The 17626-nt window shown below is 37.3% G+C and overlaps 1 pseudogene; it reads right to left on the minus strand.

Moving 5' to 3' along the window:
* Positions 1–346: 346 nt before the first annotated feature.
* The window catches only part of LOC104660847, a 29900-nt pseudogene continuing 12620 nt past the window's right edge, over positions 347–17626 (minus strand).

Consider the following 17626-nt stretch of genomic DNA (forward strand, 5'->3'; position numbering starts at 1 on the left):
CGGTGTATATTTTAAGAGAAAATGATATGCTCTGGGTATGAAAAGGATTATGTAAAAGAATAAAATTTTAATCCATTTAGGCCTAGGTAGTTTTATTTTCTAAGTAATTTTTAAAACAAAAAAAACCAATTTAAAATTTATTTTGTTTGAAATTTTAAAATAATCTTTCATACCTGCTCATTGCTAGTCGTATCAACTGTATTCCCTTGCTAGTATTTTTGTTGTTGTTGTTGGAAACTCAACTTTTATTCTGAGTTAAGCCTCTAGATAAAGTTTTAAGTCTGCCAAACTAGTATTCCCCCTACCTTTTCTCTCTCCAACTATCAAGACCATTCTAGGAAGTAGGTCACTCAACCAAAAATGATTGAACTGTGTTGGGCCTGAGAAAAAGTCGGGCAAAAGGAGCTTTTCTTTTATTTTTTATTTTTATTTTTTGAGATGGAGGCTCTCTCTGTCACCCAGGCTGGAGTGCAATCTCGGCTCACTGCAAGCTCCGCCTCCCCGGTTCATGCCATTCTCCTGCCTCAGCCTTCCAAATAGCTGGGACTACAGGTGCCTGCCACCATGCCTGGCTAATTTCTTGTATTTTTAGTAGAGACGGGGTTTTGCTGTGTTAGCCAGGATGGTCTCGATCTCCTGACCTCGTGATCCACCCTCCTTGGCCTCCCAAAGTGGCTGCTGATAGTTAGGTTCATCCACCACCGCACTTGGAGCTTGACTGGAGTCACCACGGGGCGTCGTCTGTCTTTGTGTCCCCACAGTACTCACATGTTCCACTTTAGCTGTGCCACTTCATTCTGATGCCGCTGGGACTGGGGCTCCTCTAAGGATTTCTTCCACACGTCTTGGTATTCCAGCACGTGAATGCCTTGTGCTGATCGGATGAAAGATTCGTGGCGATGGATTGCCTCTCTTGGTAGACTGCACTGTGTATGACAGAGATGATGTACTAAATTCCACAGCTCGATTTTGCCAATTTCGAATTGAAAGGATGGTACTGGAACCAGGCCTCAGAAGTAGCTTGTCATCAAGATCTAGGAGCTTGTCCATTAGGGAGCTATTTCTTGCCTGTAGAGGCATCCCATGAACCAAGAGACCATTCACCTTTGGCTGATGACTGCTTGCTTCACAGAGACTCATCGGATTTGAGGTAACGGACAGTACCTTAGACTGTGGCACGCACAGTAACACCAAAGGATGTGGTTCACTCAGCACACAAGAACTCTCTGAATCGGGTCTGGTAACTGCAACATTACTCTCATCATCAGAGGCAAATCCTTCCCAGTGACTTCGTGTCAACTGCTCCATACAGCTCACAACCTTGCTCCATACATTGTCAAACACATAAACAAGGACATCTTCTTTCATGCAGTAAAATGGAGCAATGGGAGGATACCCTCATTTCTGGTTCTCTGTAGCTGCTCCTGATTTCTTCCCATGAAATCCCTCTTCCATATCTGTGTGATCAAATGCTAGGTATTCCTCAATTACTCCTTCCGAGATGATTATAGAGTCTACCTCGTCTCTTTCCATAGAACAAAAGCTGGAGGATTTGGCAATAGAAGATGCTTTATGAGCATACGAAGATGAAAAACGTAACTTCTTTCCCCTTATACCAAATATAGTAGAATCTCTTGAGACAAGGTTGTTTCATATGAAGCTGAAACAGCAGAGGGGGATCTAGGATACATTCTATAACCTTCACTGGGAGTGATTATCTGCCTACCTAGAATCCTGAGGTGAGGAAAGCTAGCTATCCACTGTTGGCACTCTTCTTGTAGACTCTTGGTATCCACACTCAACTTCTGCTCATACAAGAGTTCATCGACGGCTGTGAATATTGCCTAGGCTTTTTCAGTGGCATTTTGATCGAGTTCACCATATCCCCAGGGGAAGTCCGACCTGCCTTCAGTAGATATCCTTGCGCCTGTATAACTTGGAAAAGCAGACGGTGAATTCCCAGCGTCGGCTGATGTAAAAGGTGATTCTCTTGTGATGTCAGACTCGCTTTGGGAACTTGTGTCTTTCTCATGACTGTCACTGGCGGGAGAAATTTCCTCCAGCTTCTTGGGAGAGGGATGATGGTTAAGAGCAAGTTTTGTTATTCCTTTCAGCTCCAAGCTCTGTGACACTGCCTTCCGAGTGTATCTGGAGATCTTCTTCCTCCTCCTATTCCTCCTCCTCCTCCTCAGCCGCAGGCGGCCTGGGCCGGGGTGGGCACCGCAGGGTGAGAACCTCCAGTCCTGGCCCTCCCGCTGGCTCCGGCCTGGCCGCCTCCCACCACCTACCGGCCTCGTCTCGCCCCGTCGCCTAGTCTCCGAACACCACCTCCCCAGGGTCCCCACCTCTCCAGTCCTACGACCTCCCTGCTTTCTTCCCTTGCTAGTATTTCTAATAGCATGCCCTGATTAACTCATTTTATCTTTTGGTATAAATCAATTACAATTAAAATAGAGTTTGATAAATCTCAGTGGAGCATTGTTTCATGTTAAAAACATTTTTTTTCTCAAGAGATCAAGTGTGATTAACTTCAGTGAGAGGCTAAAAGTTCAAATTATTCTCAGTAGAGAGAAATAGTTACTTTCCTTACAGATCCTTTTTTCGATTTCTAAATGCAGAATGTCAAATCTGTAGTAGTTGAATTCCAAAGCAAATTTAAGTTTTTTCTCAGGTAACAAGCATGAACGTGAGGACTGATCCAAAGGGGCCACACAGAGGCTGCCAGCGGATTACAATCCCCGAAGCAGAAGCTCCTGAAAGAGATATGAAAGTTGAATTTTTGCAGCTCCCCTTCGCCTTTTTGGTCCCATTTTCACTTGCCACAGTGCTTTTGAGAGTGATCAGTGTTGCATGGATCGGCCATTGCTTCCTCTTTACTGCCTAATAGTATCCTATTGCTGGTATGTATGTACCATTAATTTTTCATTCACTGGTTGATAGATATCTGGTCTGTTTTCAGATTTGGTAAGTATAAAATCTGCCACACCATTCAAATATGTTTAGCCATATGGACACGTGCCTTCATTCTCCCAGGAGTGGAATTGCTAATCATGTGTTTAACTTTTTTTTTTTTTTTTTTTTTTTTGAGACGGAGTCTCCTTCTGTCCCCAGGCTGGAGTACACTGGCGCTATCTCAGCTCACTGCAACCTCAGCCTCCTTGGTTCAAGAGATTCTCCTGCCTCAGCTTCCGTAATAGCTGGGATTACAGGCACACACCACCACGCCCACTAATTTTTGTATTTTTAGTAGAGACGGGTTTCACCATGTTGGTCAGGCTGGTCTTGAACTCCTGACCTCGTGATCCACCCACCTCGGCCTTCCGAAGTGCTGGTGTCACAGACATGAGCTACCATGCCCAGTGTGTTTAACTTTTTAGGAACTGCCCTTTTCATCAGCAAAGGTGGTGGAAAAGACAGTATCTAAGAAAATTGCATTACAATGATAATATAAATATAAAAATTTATGAGTGTCATTGTTTAGCTCCTTGCCAACACTTAGTATTTATTACCAGAGTTTTTGTTGTTGTTTTAGTTTAATCTTTCCAATAGATGTGTAATGGTAGTTTGGCATGGATTTAATCTGTTTTTTGATAACTAATAATAATCTTGAGCAACTTTTCATGTGCATATGTGCTATCCCTGCTCTTCTTTGGTATAGAGAAAACATCAGTAAAGTTTCTGTTCAAATCTTTTGTCCAATTGTCATTAGGGATTTTGTTTTCCATTTATTGAGTTTTAAGAGCTTTTTAAATATACACAGAATATGTCTTTTAGCAGATATGTATTTGCAAATATATTTTTCCCAGTCTATGATGTGGCTTTCCATTCTCATAGCAGTGTACTTTGAAGAGCAAAAGCTTTGAACATAATAAACTCTAATTTGTCAGTTTTTTTTCCATTATTCATGCATTTGGTGTTGTACTTAAGAATCGTTGCCTAGTGAATTACAAAGATTTTCTTCCATATTTTCTAGCATAGATTTTATAGTTTGAGGTTTTACATTTAGGGATAAATTTATTTTGAGCTGATTTTTGTGTATGGTGTGGAGTATCAGTCAGCATTCATGTATTTACACATGATATCCAATTTCTAGCACCTTTCTTAAAATGACTATCCTTTCTCCATTATATTATATTGGCCCTCTTGTTGAAAAGAGTAGGTGTAGGTTATTTTGAACTCTTTGTTTTCATTGATTTTATTAATCCTTTCATCAATACTTACCTTGTCTTAATTATCGTAGCTTTATAGTAAGTCTTGAAATCAGGCAGTATGTTAGTTCCCTGAATTTATTTTTCTTTTTCAAAAATATTTTGATACTATTGGCCCTTTGTTCTTTTCATTGAAATTTTTAAAGACAATTTGTCAATTTATTTAAGAAGAAGCTTGCTGAAATATTGATTTGGAGGCCTTTGAATCTGTATATAAATCAGTTTGGGGAGAATTGACATCTTAACAAAATTGAGACTTCTGATGGATAAAAATGGTATATCTTTCCATTTTGGTCTCTTTTGATTTTTCTCTTCAGTGGTTTACGCTTTTCAGCCTACAAATTCTGGGTATATTTTATTAGATTTGTTCCTAAGAATTTAGTGTTTTGTAAAATTCTGTTATAATGGTCCTAGTCTTTAAGTTTTGATTTCTACTTGTTTCCTGTTAGTTTGTGGAAATGCAGTGGATTCTTGTATATTGACCTTTTATCTTGAGAATTATCTAAAATTATTGTTTCAGTAGCTTATTTATGCATACCTTAGGGATTTCATGTCAGTCTGTGAGTAAAAACAGTTTTATTTCTTCTCTTTTCAATCCGTTTGCTTTTACTGTTTTCTTCCTTTTTGTCTTAGTGCACTGTTTAGGACCTCTAGTAGTAATGTTGAATTGGAGTGATGAGACGATACATCCGGCTGAGGATACATCCGGCTGTCTTTTCTATCTTAGGGGGAAAGCATTCATTCACCATTAAGTATGATGCTAGCTGTATGAGTTTTTATGGATGTCCTTTATCATGTTGAGGAAGTTTCTGTTGAATATTGGGGTACTGAAAGTTTTTATTATGAAAGGATGCTGCATTTTTCAAGGCTTTTTTGCATCCATTAAAATAATAATGTAGTGTTCTTTTAGTCTATTGATATGGTTCATTTGCATTGATTGATTTTTGAATGCTGAATAAACTATACATTGCTGGCATAAACCCCGCTTGGTCACGACGCATTACACTTTTATGTTACTAGATTTATTATGCTAATAATAGTATATTTGTCTCAATTTTTCAAGTTTTGTAAGGTAAAAGCTCAGATTGTTGATCTAAAAACTTTTCTCCAACATAAGCCTTCAGTTCTAGAAATTCACCTGTAAATATTCTTTGATTGCATACCACAATTGTTTAATGAGTATTTTTGTAGCAATTTTGAATCTACAGAAAAATTGACTGCAAAAGTTTCCATATACTTTCTCACCCCTTCTCCTCATTTTCCCCTATTTTTGAATTATTGTGCTAGTGAGGAACATTTGTTACAATTTATGAGGCAATAATAATATGTTATTATTAACTGAAGTCCATAGTTTACATTATGGCTCACTCTTTGTGCTCTGCCTTCTGTGGATTTTGACAAATGTATAATGACATGTATCCATCATTACAGTATCACATAAAATAGATTCACTGTCCTAGAAATTTTCTGTGCTCCACCTATGTAGCCTTCTTTTCCACCCTCCCCTTGAACTTTTGGCAACCACTGATCATTTTACTGTATCATAGTTTTGCCTTTCCAGAATGTCATGTAGTGGGAATCATACAGCATGTGACCTTTTCAGATTAGCTCATTTACCTTAGCAATATGCAATGCATTTAAGATTTTAAAATTCCTTTATGATAACTTATTGTTTATTATTATTATTATTATTGTTATTTTTAAGACAGAGTATATGTTGTTATGTGGTTCAGACTGGACTCAAACTACTGAGCTCAAGTGATCCTCTCACCTCAGCTTTCTGAGTAGCTGGGATTGTAAGCATTTACCACTATGCCTGGCTTTCATTGCTTTTTAATCACTGAATAATATTCTACTGTGTGGATCATCACTGTTTGTTTATCCAGTCACCTATCAAGAATAACTTGGTGGCTTCCAAGTTCTGACAATAATGAATAAAGCAAATGAAGAAATAAAGCATAATGAATAAACATTTGTGTGCAGGGTTTTGTATGAACATATGTCTTTTTGGTTTGTTTGTTTTTTCAGATGAAGTCTCACTCTGTTGCCCAGGCTGGAGTGCAGTGGTGCAGTCTCGGCTCACTGCAACCTTGCCTCCCAGGTTCAAACCATTCTCCTGCCTCAGCCTCTGGAGTAGCTGGGATTACAGGCACACACTATCACATCCGGCTAAGTTTTGTATTTTTAGTAGAGATGGGTTTTCACCATGTTGGTCAGGCTGGTCTCAAACTCCTGACCTCGTGATCTGTCTGCCTCGGCCCTGCAAAAGTGCTAGGATTACAGGTGCGAGCCACCACGCCAGGCCAAACATATGTTTTTAACTTACCAAGGAGCCTGATTACTGGATCATGTAACAGGAGTGTGTTTAGTTTTGTAACATATTGCCTGGTATGGTTTGGATCTGTGTCCCTACCAGTCCTCATGTTGAAATATAATCCCCAATGTTGGAGGTGGGGCCTGATGGGAGGTGACTCACTGGGACAGATTTTCTCCTTGGTACTGTTGTCATGATAGTGAGTAAATTCAGGCTTGAGCCACCGTGCCCGGCATTTCTTGACTTTTTAGTAATCGTGATTCTGACTGGCCTGAGATGGTATCTCATTGTGGTTTTGATTTGCATTTCTCTAATGATCAGTGATGATGAAGTTTTTTTTTCATGTTGTTTGGTACTGTTGTCATGATAGTGAGTAAATTCTGCCATCTGGTTGTTTATAAGTTTTGGCACCTCCCCGATCTCTCTCTTCCTCCTTCTCCAACAGTGTGAAGTGCTGATTCCCTCTTCACCTTCTGACATGATTGTAGGTGTCCTGAGGCCTCCCGGAAGCCAAGCAGATGACAGCATCTTGCTTCCTATACAACCTGCAGAACTGTGAGCCGATTAAACCTCTTTTCTTTGTAAATTACGCAGTCTCAGTTATTTAAACAATCAGAGAATGAACTAATACACTTCCAAACTATTTTCCAAAGTGACTGTACCATTTTGCATTCCCACTCACAATGAATGAGAGTTCTTGTTGCCCCACATTCTCACCAGCATTTGGTGTTGTCATTATTTGGAGTTTTACCATTCTCTTGGGTGTGTAGCCGCATCTCTCTCACCTTAAAATTTGTAATTCCTTAATGACATATGAAGTTGAGTATCTTATGTTTATTTGCCCTTTATATATCTTCTTTGGTAAGATGTCTGCTCAGATTTTTTTGTCCTTTTAAAATTAGATTGTTTCCTTCATTTTCATCCAAAATGTTACCTATTTTTCCTTGTTACTCCCTTTTCCAGGTATTGGTTATTTCTAAGCATATCATTTAATTATTTGGATATTTTTTCACACAGTTGTCTTTTTTCTTTTTTGAGAAAGTGTCTTGTTCTGTTGCCCAGGCTAGAGTACAGTGCTATGATCATAGCTCACTCTAACCTTGAACTCCTAGGCTCAGGTTATCCTCTTGCCTCAGCCTCCCGTGTAGCTGGGACTACAAGTATGTGCCATCATACCTAGTAAATTTTAAAATATATATATTTTATAGGATGGGATCTCACTATTTTGCACAGGCTGGTCTCAAACTCCCAGCCTCAAGTTATCCTCCTACCTTGGGCGCCCAAAGGACTGGGATTACATGACATCTTCCTATTACTGATTTCTCATTTATAGTCAGGAAAAATACTTAAACAAATTTAAAATAATTAGAATTATGCAAAGTTTGTTTTATGGTCCAGAATATATTTCTCCTGTCATTTCTATAAATTTTCGTGTTATGTATTTTGAAGGTCTTTTTTTAGGTATGCTATGTTTTCTTGATAAGTTAATGCCCTTCTGATTATATAAATTTCTCTTTTCTTTCTGGAAGTATTTTATTTTATTTTACTTTAAGTTCCGGGATACATGTGCAGCTTTGTTACATAAGTATACATGTGCCATGGTGGTTTGCTGCACCTATCAATCCATCATCTAGGGTTCGAGCCCCGCGTGCATTAGGTATTTGTCCTAATGCTCTCCCCCACCTTACCCGTACCCCTCAACAGGCCCTGGTGTGTGATGTTCCCTTGCTTGTGTCCACATGTTCTCATTATTTAACTCTCACTTATGAGTGAGAACATGTGATGTTGGTTTTCTGTTCCTGTGTTGGTATGCTGAGGATGATGACTTCCAGCTTCATCCATGGTCCTGCAAAGAACATGGTCTCTTTTTTTTTTTTTATGGCTCCATGGTATTCCATGGTGTATATGTAACACATTTTCTTTATCCAGTCTATCATTTATGGGCATTGGGGTTAGTTCCATGTCTTTGCTAAGTGTGCATGTGTCTTTATAGTGGAATGATTTCTATTCCTTTGGGTATACACCCGGTAATGGGATTGCTGAGTCAAATGGTATTTCTGGTTTTAGATCCTTGAGGAATTACCACATTGTCTTCTACAATGGTTGAACTAATTTACCCCCGCCAACAGTGTAAAAGCAATTTTTCCACAGCCTCACCACCATCTGTTGTTTCTTGACTTTTTTCTTTTTTTTTTTTTTTTTTTTTGAGACGGAGTCTTGTTCTGTCGCGGGGGCTGGAGTGCAGTGGCCGGATCTCAGCTCACTGCAAGCTCCGCCTCCCGGGTTTATGCCATTCTCCTGCCTCAGCATCCAGAGTAGCTGGGACTACAGGCGCCCGCCACCTCGCCCGGCTAGTTTTTTTTTTTGTATTTTTTAGTAGAGACGGGGTTTCACCGTGTTAGCCAGGATGGTCTCGATCTCCTGACCTCGTGATCCGCCCGTCTCGGCCTCCCAAAGTGCTGGGATTACAGGCTTGAGCCACCGCGCCCAGCGTTTCTTGACTTTTTAATAATCGTGATTCTGACTGGCCTGAGATGGTATCTCATTGTGGTTTTGATTTGCATTTCTCTAATGATCAGTGATGATGAGGTTTTTTTTTTTCATGTTGTTTGTCTACATACATGTCTTCTTTTGAGAACTATCTTTTCATATCCTTTGCCCACTTTTTGATGGGGTTGTTTGTTCTTTTCTTGTAAATTTATTTAAGTTCTTTGTAAATTCTGGATATTAGACTTTGTCAGATGGGTAGATTGCAAAAATTTTCTCCCATTCTGAAGGTGGCCTGTTCACTCTGATGCTAGTTTCTTTTGCTGTGCAGAAGCTCTTTAGTTTAATTAGATGCTGTTTGTCAATTTTGGCTTTGTTGCAATAGGTTTTGGTGTTTTTGTCATGAAGTCTTTGCCCATGACTATGTCCCGAATGGTTGGTATTGCCTAGGTTTTTTTCTAGGGATTTTATGGTGTTAGGTCTTACATTTAAGTCTTTAATCCATCTTGAGTTAATTTTTGTTTTGTATAAGGTGTAAGGAAGGGTCCAGTTTTAGTTTTTTGCATATGGCTAGCCAATTTTCCCAGCCAGCACCATTTATTAAATAAGGAATCCTCTCCCCATTGCTTGTTTTTGTCAGGTTTGTCAAAGATCAGATGATTATAGATGTGTAGTGTTACTTCTGAGGTCTCTGTTCCGTTCCTTTGGTCTATATGTCTGTTTTGATACCAGTACCACGCTGTTTTGGTTACTGTAGCCTTGTAGAATAGTTTGAAATCAGGTAACATGATGCCTCCAGCTTTGTTCTTTTTGCTTAGGATTGCCTTGGCTATACAGTGTGGCCATTTTCATGATATTGATTCTTCCTATCCATGAAGATGGAATGTTTTTCCATTTGTTTGTGTCTTCTCTTATTTTCCTGAGCAGTAGTTTGTAGTTCTCCTTGAAGAGGTTCTTCACTTCCCCTGTTAGCTGTATTCCTAGGTATTTTATTCTCTTTGTAGCAATAGTGAATGGGAGTTCATTAATGATTTGGCTCTCTGCTTGTGTACTGTTGATGTATAGGACCGCTTGCGACTTTTGCACATTGATTTTGTATCCTGAGACTTTGCTGAAGTTGCTTATCAAGCTTAAAGAGTTTTGGGGCTGAGACGATGGGGTTTTTCTAAATATAGAATTATGTCATCTGCAAACAGAGACAATTTGAATTCCTCTCTCCCTGTTTAAATACCCTTTATTTCTTTCTCTTGCCTGATTTCCCTGGCCAGAACTTCCAATACTATGGTGAATAGGAGTGGTGTATACTTTACCTGATATTAGCATACTTACTCCAGCTTTCTCTTCATGAGTATTTGCTTTATTTTCCCAGCTTTTTATTTTTAAACTATGTCTATTTATTTATTTATTTATTTATTTATTTATTTATTTTTAAATCAAATCATCTTATTTTAATCAAACAAAAATTTTCTAGGAGATTATTTAATTTCAATTAGCATCAGTTATATAATTCATACAATACACTACAAGACTTTTCTAAGGATTATCATATATATTTTTATTTAATTTTCACAACAACTGAGGTATGCAGGACTTTCAGAAATTTATTTATATTTTTATTTTTTTAATTTTTCCATAAGTTATTGGGGTACAGGTGGTATTTGGTTACATGAGTAAGTTCTTTAGTGGTGATTTGTGGGCTTTTGGTGTGCCCATCACCTAAGCAGTATACACTGCACCATATTTGTAGTCTTCTATCCCTCACCCCCATCTCACTCTTCCCCACAAGTCCCCAAAGTCCACTGCATCATTTTTATATCTTTGCATTCTCATAGCTTAGCTCCCACATATCAGTGAGAACATAAGATGTTTGGTTTTCCATTCCTGAGTTACTTCACTTAGAGTAATAGTCTCCAATCTCATTCCGCTCCCTGCAAATGCTGTTAATTCATTCCTTTTTATGGCTGCATAGTATTCCATCATATATATATGTATATACCACAGTTTCTTTATCCACTCGTTGATTGATAGGCATTTGGGTTGGTTCCACGATTTTGCAATTGTGAAATGTACTGTTATAAACATGCATGTGCAAATATCTTTTTTGAATAATGACTTTCCCTCTGGGTAGAAACCCAGGAGTGGGATTGCTGGATCAAATGGTAGTTCTACTTTTAGTTCTTTAAGAAATGTCCACACTCTTCTCCATAGCAGCTGTACTAGTTTACATTCCCACCAGCAGTGTAGAACTGTTCCCTGTTCACTGCATCCACACCAGCATCTACTGTTTTTGGATTTTTTGATTATGGCCATTCTTGCAGGAGTGAGGTGGTATCACATTGTGGTTTTGATTTGCATTTCCCTGATCATTAGTAATGTTGAGCATTTTTTCACATTTGTTGGCCACTTGTATATCTTCTTTTGAGAATTGTCTATTCATGTCCGTAGCTCACTTTTCAATGGGATTGTTTTTCTCTTACTGATTTGTTTGAGTTCGTTGTAGATTCTGGATATTAGTCCTTGATCAGATGTGTAGATTGTGAAGATATTCTCCCACTCTGTGTGTTGTCTGTTTACTCTGCTGACTGTTCCTTTTGCTGTGCAAAAGCTCGTTAGTTTAATTTGGTCTCAGCTACTTATCTTTTTTTTTTTATTGTATTTGCTTTTGGTTTCTTGGTCATGAAATCTTTGCCTAAGCTTCTGTCTAGAAGGGTTTTTCCAACGTTATCTTTTAGAATTTTTATAGTTTCAGGTCTTAGGTTTAAGTCCTTAATCTATCTTGAGTTGATTTTTGTATAAGGTGAGTGATGCAGATCCAGTTTCATTCTCCTACATGTGTCTAGCCAACTACCCCAGCACCATTTGTTGAAAAGGGTGTCCTTTCTCCACTTTATGTTTTTGTTTGCTTTGTCAAAGATCAGCTGGCTATAAGTATTTGGGTTTATTTCTGGTTTCTCTATTCTGTTCCGTTGATCTATGTGCCTATTTTTGCACTAGTACCATGCATTTTGGTGACTATGGCCTTATAGTTTAGTTTGAAATCAGGTAATACGATGTCTCCAGGTTTGTTTTTTGCTTAGCCTTGCTTTGGCTATATGAGCTGTTTTTTTTTTTTTTTTTGGTTCCATATGAATTTTAGAATTGTTTTTTCTAACTCTGTGAAGAATGATGGTGGTATTTTGATGGGGCTTACATTGGATTTGTGTATTGCTTTTGGCAGTATGTTCATTTTCACAATATTGATTCTACCCAATCATGAGCATGGGATGTGTTTCCATTTGTTCGTGTCATCTATGATTTCTTTCAGCAGTGTTTTGTGGATTTTCTTGTAGAGGTCTTTCAACTCCTTGGTTACATATATTCCTAAGTATTTTGTTTTATTATATTTTTTGCAGCTATTTTAAAAAGGGTTGAGTTCTCGATTCAGTTCTCCACTTGGTCACTGATGGTATATAGAAGAGTCACTGATTTGTGTACATTAATCTTGTATCCAGAAACGTCACTGAATTATTTTATCAGTTCTAAGAGCTTTCTGGAGGAGTCCTTAGTGTTTTCAAGGTAAATGATCATATCTTCAGCAAACAGTGACAGTTTGACTTCCTCTTTACCAATTTGGATGCCCTTTATTTCTTTCTCTGGTCTGATTTCCTTGGCTAGGACTTCTAGTATTATGTTGAAGAGAGTGGCGAGAGTGAGCATCCTTGTCTTGTTTTAGTTTTCAGAGGGAATACTTTCAAATTTTCCTCATTCAATATTATGTTGGCTGTGGGTTTGTCATAGATGGCTTTTATTAAATTAAGGTATATTCCCTGTATGCCAATTTTGCTAGGAGGTTTTGGGGGTTTTTTGTTTTTTTGTTTTGTTTTGTTTTGTTTTTTGAGTCAGAGTTTCTCCCTGACACCCAGGCTGGAGTGCAGTGGCCAATCTCGGCTCACCCCACAACCTGCACCTCCTTGGTTCAAGCAATTCTCCCACCTCAGCCTCCTGAGTAGCTGGGATTACAGGTGTACAGCACCATACTGAGCTAATTTTTGTATTTTTAGTAGAGACCAGGTTTCACCATGTTGGGCAGACTGGTCTTGAACTCCTGACCTCAAGTGATCCACCTACCTTGGCCTCCCAAAGCGCTGGGATTACAGGCATGAGCTACTGCACCTGGCCCAGGAGTTTTAATCATAAAGGGATGCTGGATTTTGTAGAATGCTTTTTCTGCATCTATTGAGATGATCATGTGGTTTTTGTTTTTAATTCTGTTTATGTGGTGTATCACATTTATTGACTTGTGTATGTTAAACCATGTCTGCATCCCTGGTATGAAACCCACTTAATCATGGTGGATTATCTTTTTGACATGTTGTTGGATTTCGTTAGCAAGAATTTTAGCATCCATGTTCATCAAGGACATCTGTCTGTTTTACTTATGTCCTTTCCTGGTTTTGGTATTAGCTTGAGGCTGGCTTCGTAGACTGAACTGGGGAGGGTTCCTTCTTTCTCTGTCTTGTGGAATAGTGTCAAAAGGATTGGTGTCAATTCATTTTTGAATGTCTGGTAGAATTCTGCTGTGAATCCGTCTGGTCCTGGACATTTTTTTTATTAGTAATTTTTAAATTACCATTTCAGTCTCGCTGCTTGTTATTTGTCTGTTCAGAGTATCTTAATTCTTTCTGATTTAAGCTAGGAGGGTTGTCTTTTTTCCCAGGAATTTATCCATCTCTTCTAGGTTTTCTAATTTATGTGCATAAAGGTGTTTATAGCAGTCTTTAATGATCATTTGTATTTCAGTGGTGTCAGTTGTAATATCTCCTGTTTTGTTTCTTAGTGAGGTTATTTGGATTTTCTCTCTTCTTGGTTAATCTTGCCAATGGTCTATTAATTTTATTTATCTTTTCAAAGAAAGAGCTTTTTGATTCATTTTTCTTTTATATTGTTGTTTCTTTGTTTCAATTTCATTTAGTTCTGCTCTGACCTTAGTTATTTCCTTTCTTCTGCTCGGTTTGTGTTTAGTTTGTACTGATTTCTCTAATTCCTTGAGTTGTGACCTTAGAGTGTCAGTTTGTGCTCTTTCAGTCTTTTTGATGTAGGTGTTTAGGGCCATGAACTTTCCTCTTAGCACTGCCTTTGCTGTATCCCAGAGGTTTTGATAGGTTGTGCCATTACTGTCGTTCAGTTCGAAGAATTTTTTAATTTCCATCTTGATTTTGTTTTTGACCCAATGCTCATTCAGCTGCAGGTTATTTAAGTTCCATGTATTTGCAGGGCTTTGAAGGTCCGTTTTGGAGTTGATTTCCAGTTTTATTCCACTGTAGTCTGAGAGAGTGCTTGATATAATTTCATTTACTTAAATTTATTGATTCTTGTTTTATGGCCTATCATATCTACCTTGGAGAAAGTTCCACGGGCTGTTGAATAGAATGTGTATTCTGCGGTTGTCAGATGAAATCTTCTGTATATATCTGTTAAGGCCATTTGTTCCAAGGTATAGTTTAAATCCATTGTTTATTTGCTGACTCTCTGTCTTGATGACCTGTCTAGTGCTGTCAGTGGAATATTAAAGTCCCCCACTATTATTGTGCTGCTGCCTATCTCATTTATTAGGTCTGTTAATAATTGTTGTATACATTTGGGAGCTCCAGTGTTAAGTGCATATATGTTTAGAATTGTGATACTTTCCTATTGAACAAGACCTTTTACCATTATATAATGTCCCTCTTTGTCTCTTTTAACTGCTGTTGCTTTAAAGTTTGTTTTGTCTGATATAAGAGTAGGTACTCCTGCTGGCTTTTGTTGTCCACTTGCATGAAATGCCTTTTTCTACCCCTTTACTTTAAGTAAAGTCTTAAGTCTTTTAAGTGTTAGGTGAGTTTCCTGAAGGCAGTAGATGGTTGGTTGATGAGTTCTTACCCATTGTGTAGTTCTCCATCTTTTAAGAGGAGCATTTAGGCCTTAACATTTACATTCAATGTTAGTATTGAAATGTGAGGTACCATTGCATTCATCATGCTCTTTGTTGCCTGTGTACTTTGTTTTTTTGTTTGTTTGTTTTTGCTTTTAACTTGCGTTTTTTTTAATAGGCCTATGTGATTTACATGCTTTAAAGACGTTCTGTTTCGATATGTTTCAGAATTTGTTTTAAGATTTAGAGTTTCTTTTAGCAGTTCTTGTAGTGGTGTCTGGGTAATGGCGAATTCTCTCAGCATTTGTTTGTCTGAAAAAGACTGTATCTTACCTTCATATATGATGCTTAGTTTCACTGGATACAAATTCTTGGCTGGTAATCGTTTTGTGTAAGGAGGCTGAAGATAGGGCCCCAATCCCTTCTAGATTGTAGGGTTTCTGCTGAGAAATCTGCTGTTAACCTGATAGGTTTTCCTCTATGGGTTACCTGGTGCTTTTGTCTCACAGCTCTTTAGATTCTTTCCTTCATCTTAACTTGAAATGGTTTTCTTTTAATCTACCTAATCTTTTCAGTTGTACTTACTAACATGTTAGCCATTCTCCCCGTTCAACTCTTTTTCTGCCTCTTTTTGGATTAATATAGTAATTTTTACTTTATTTTTCTTCCTCTACTGCCTTTTCTCTAGTGGTTGTCCTAAGAGTTACCATATCTAACTTTAATATAATTTAGTTTACCTTCAAATAACTTTACGAGAATCAAACCACAATATTCTTCTAATTTCTCTCTCATTTTTGTACGATTTTTGTTATGAATTTTGTTTTACATACAATAAAATGATAATAGTTTTTAGACAGTCAACTAACTCAAACTCTTTATTTGGATATAATTATAGATTTAGATACAATTGTAAGAAATAATAAAGATCATGTGTGTGCACATTACAGTTTCTCCCATTGGTAGCATATTGCAAAAGTACGGTAGAAAATTTTAACCAGAATATCAATCTTGATACAGTCAAAAGACAAAACACCTCCATCACCACATTGATCCCTCATGTTGCCTTTTTGTAGCTACAACCACTTATATTCCTGCACCAAACCCCTCGATAACCCCTGACAATCACTAATCTGTTTTCCATGTCTATCATTTTATTATTTCAAGAATGTTATATAAATGGAGCAATATATGTAACCAGCTGGGATTGGCTTTCTCCCTTTAGAATAATTCTCTGAAGATTCATTCAGATTGTCACATTCATTAGTAGTTTGCTCCTTTTGATTGCTGAGTCGTATTCTGTGGTATGGACGTACAACAGTTCATTTAACATTTGCCAAATGAAGGAAACCTTGGTTGCTCAGTTTTGGGGCTATTACAAATAAAAGTTTTATAAACATTCATCTACAGGTTTTTGTGTGAAAATAATCTTTGTTTCTCCAGAATAAATGCCCAAGAGTGCAGTCTGTTGGTGGGTCTTGTGGTAGTTGCATGTCTAGATTTTTAAGAAAGTGACAAACTCTTTTCCAGAGTGGCGGCCATACCATTTTACATTCTCACCATCAATGTATGAGTGATTTTGTTTTTCTTCATCATGTTTGGTGCCTTAGGACTATATTTTATTTTAGCCATTCAGATAGCAGTATAGCGTATCTCATTGTGGTTTCAGGTTTTAATTTATAGTTCTTTAACTGCTAATGTTGAACATCATTTTTATGCACTCATTTGTCATATATGTATCTATTCTCTCTGGTGAAAAGTCTCTCTGTATCTATTGTCCATATTCTAATTGGGCAGTTTGCTTTTATTACTGTTAAGTTTTGAGAGTTCCTTATATATCCTAGATACTAGCCCACTGTAAGGTATGTATTTGGTAAATATTTACTCCCAGTTTGTAGCTTGTCTTTCCAGACTTTTAGTAAAATCTTTAGCAGAGAAGTCTTTGTTTGAAGCTCCATTTATCATTTTTCCTTACAGAGATTGTGCTTTTCGTGTCAGTTCTAAGATCCCAATGCCTAACCTTATATATCAAAGATTTTCTCCTATATTTTTTCCTCTAGAGGTTTTATACTTATGTATTTTACGTTTAAGTCTGTGAACCCTTTTAAGTTAATTTTTGAGTAGGGTATAAGACTCAGCTAAGAAAGGTTTTTTCTTTTGTTGGTTTTTCATCTTCAGTTTTGCTCATGAGTTTTCACTCTCTCCAGAACCATTTGTTGTGAAGATTCTCTTCTCTTCGTGGAACCGCTTTTGGACTTTTATCAAAAATAAGTTGGGCAAATTTGTGTGGGTTTATTTTTGCTCCCTCTATTCTTTTTCATTAATTTGTCTTGTATGCATAATATTTATAAATATATTAATATATGAGAAAAAAATGTTATAATTTTAAATGTTGTCAAAACATGATTGTTTTCTGCTGCTATTATAAAGACTTACTTCTAACCTAAGATCCAATATTCACCTACATTTTTCTTTATTTTCTTTTATGTTTTATAATTAATTTAGATAATTTTTAACTTGGTAGTTTTTTAATTATATGAGTAATATATTTCTGTTAATAAACATAACATCTAATTCAAAAGATGCTTTCATGCCTATATTCTCATATATTCTGAAAAACTAATTTATACTGTTATGTATAGCATAAACATACTAAAAGAAAAATAATTGGCTAATGTAGACTAAAAACAAAACCATATGTGTATATATATTTGTGTGATGGGGTGAGGG

Source organism: Rhinopithecus roxellana, chromosome 5 (genome assembly GCF_007565055.1).
Source record: "Rhinopithecus roxellana isolate Shanxi Qingling chromosome 5, ASM756505v1, whole genome shotgun sequence".
In the NCBI taxonomy this organism is placed as follows: domain Eukaryota; kingdom Metazoa; phylum Chordata; class Mammalia; order Primates; family Cercopithecidae; genus Rhinopithecus; species Rhinopithecus roxellana.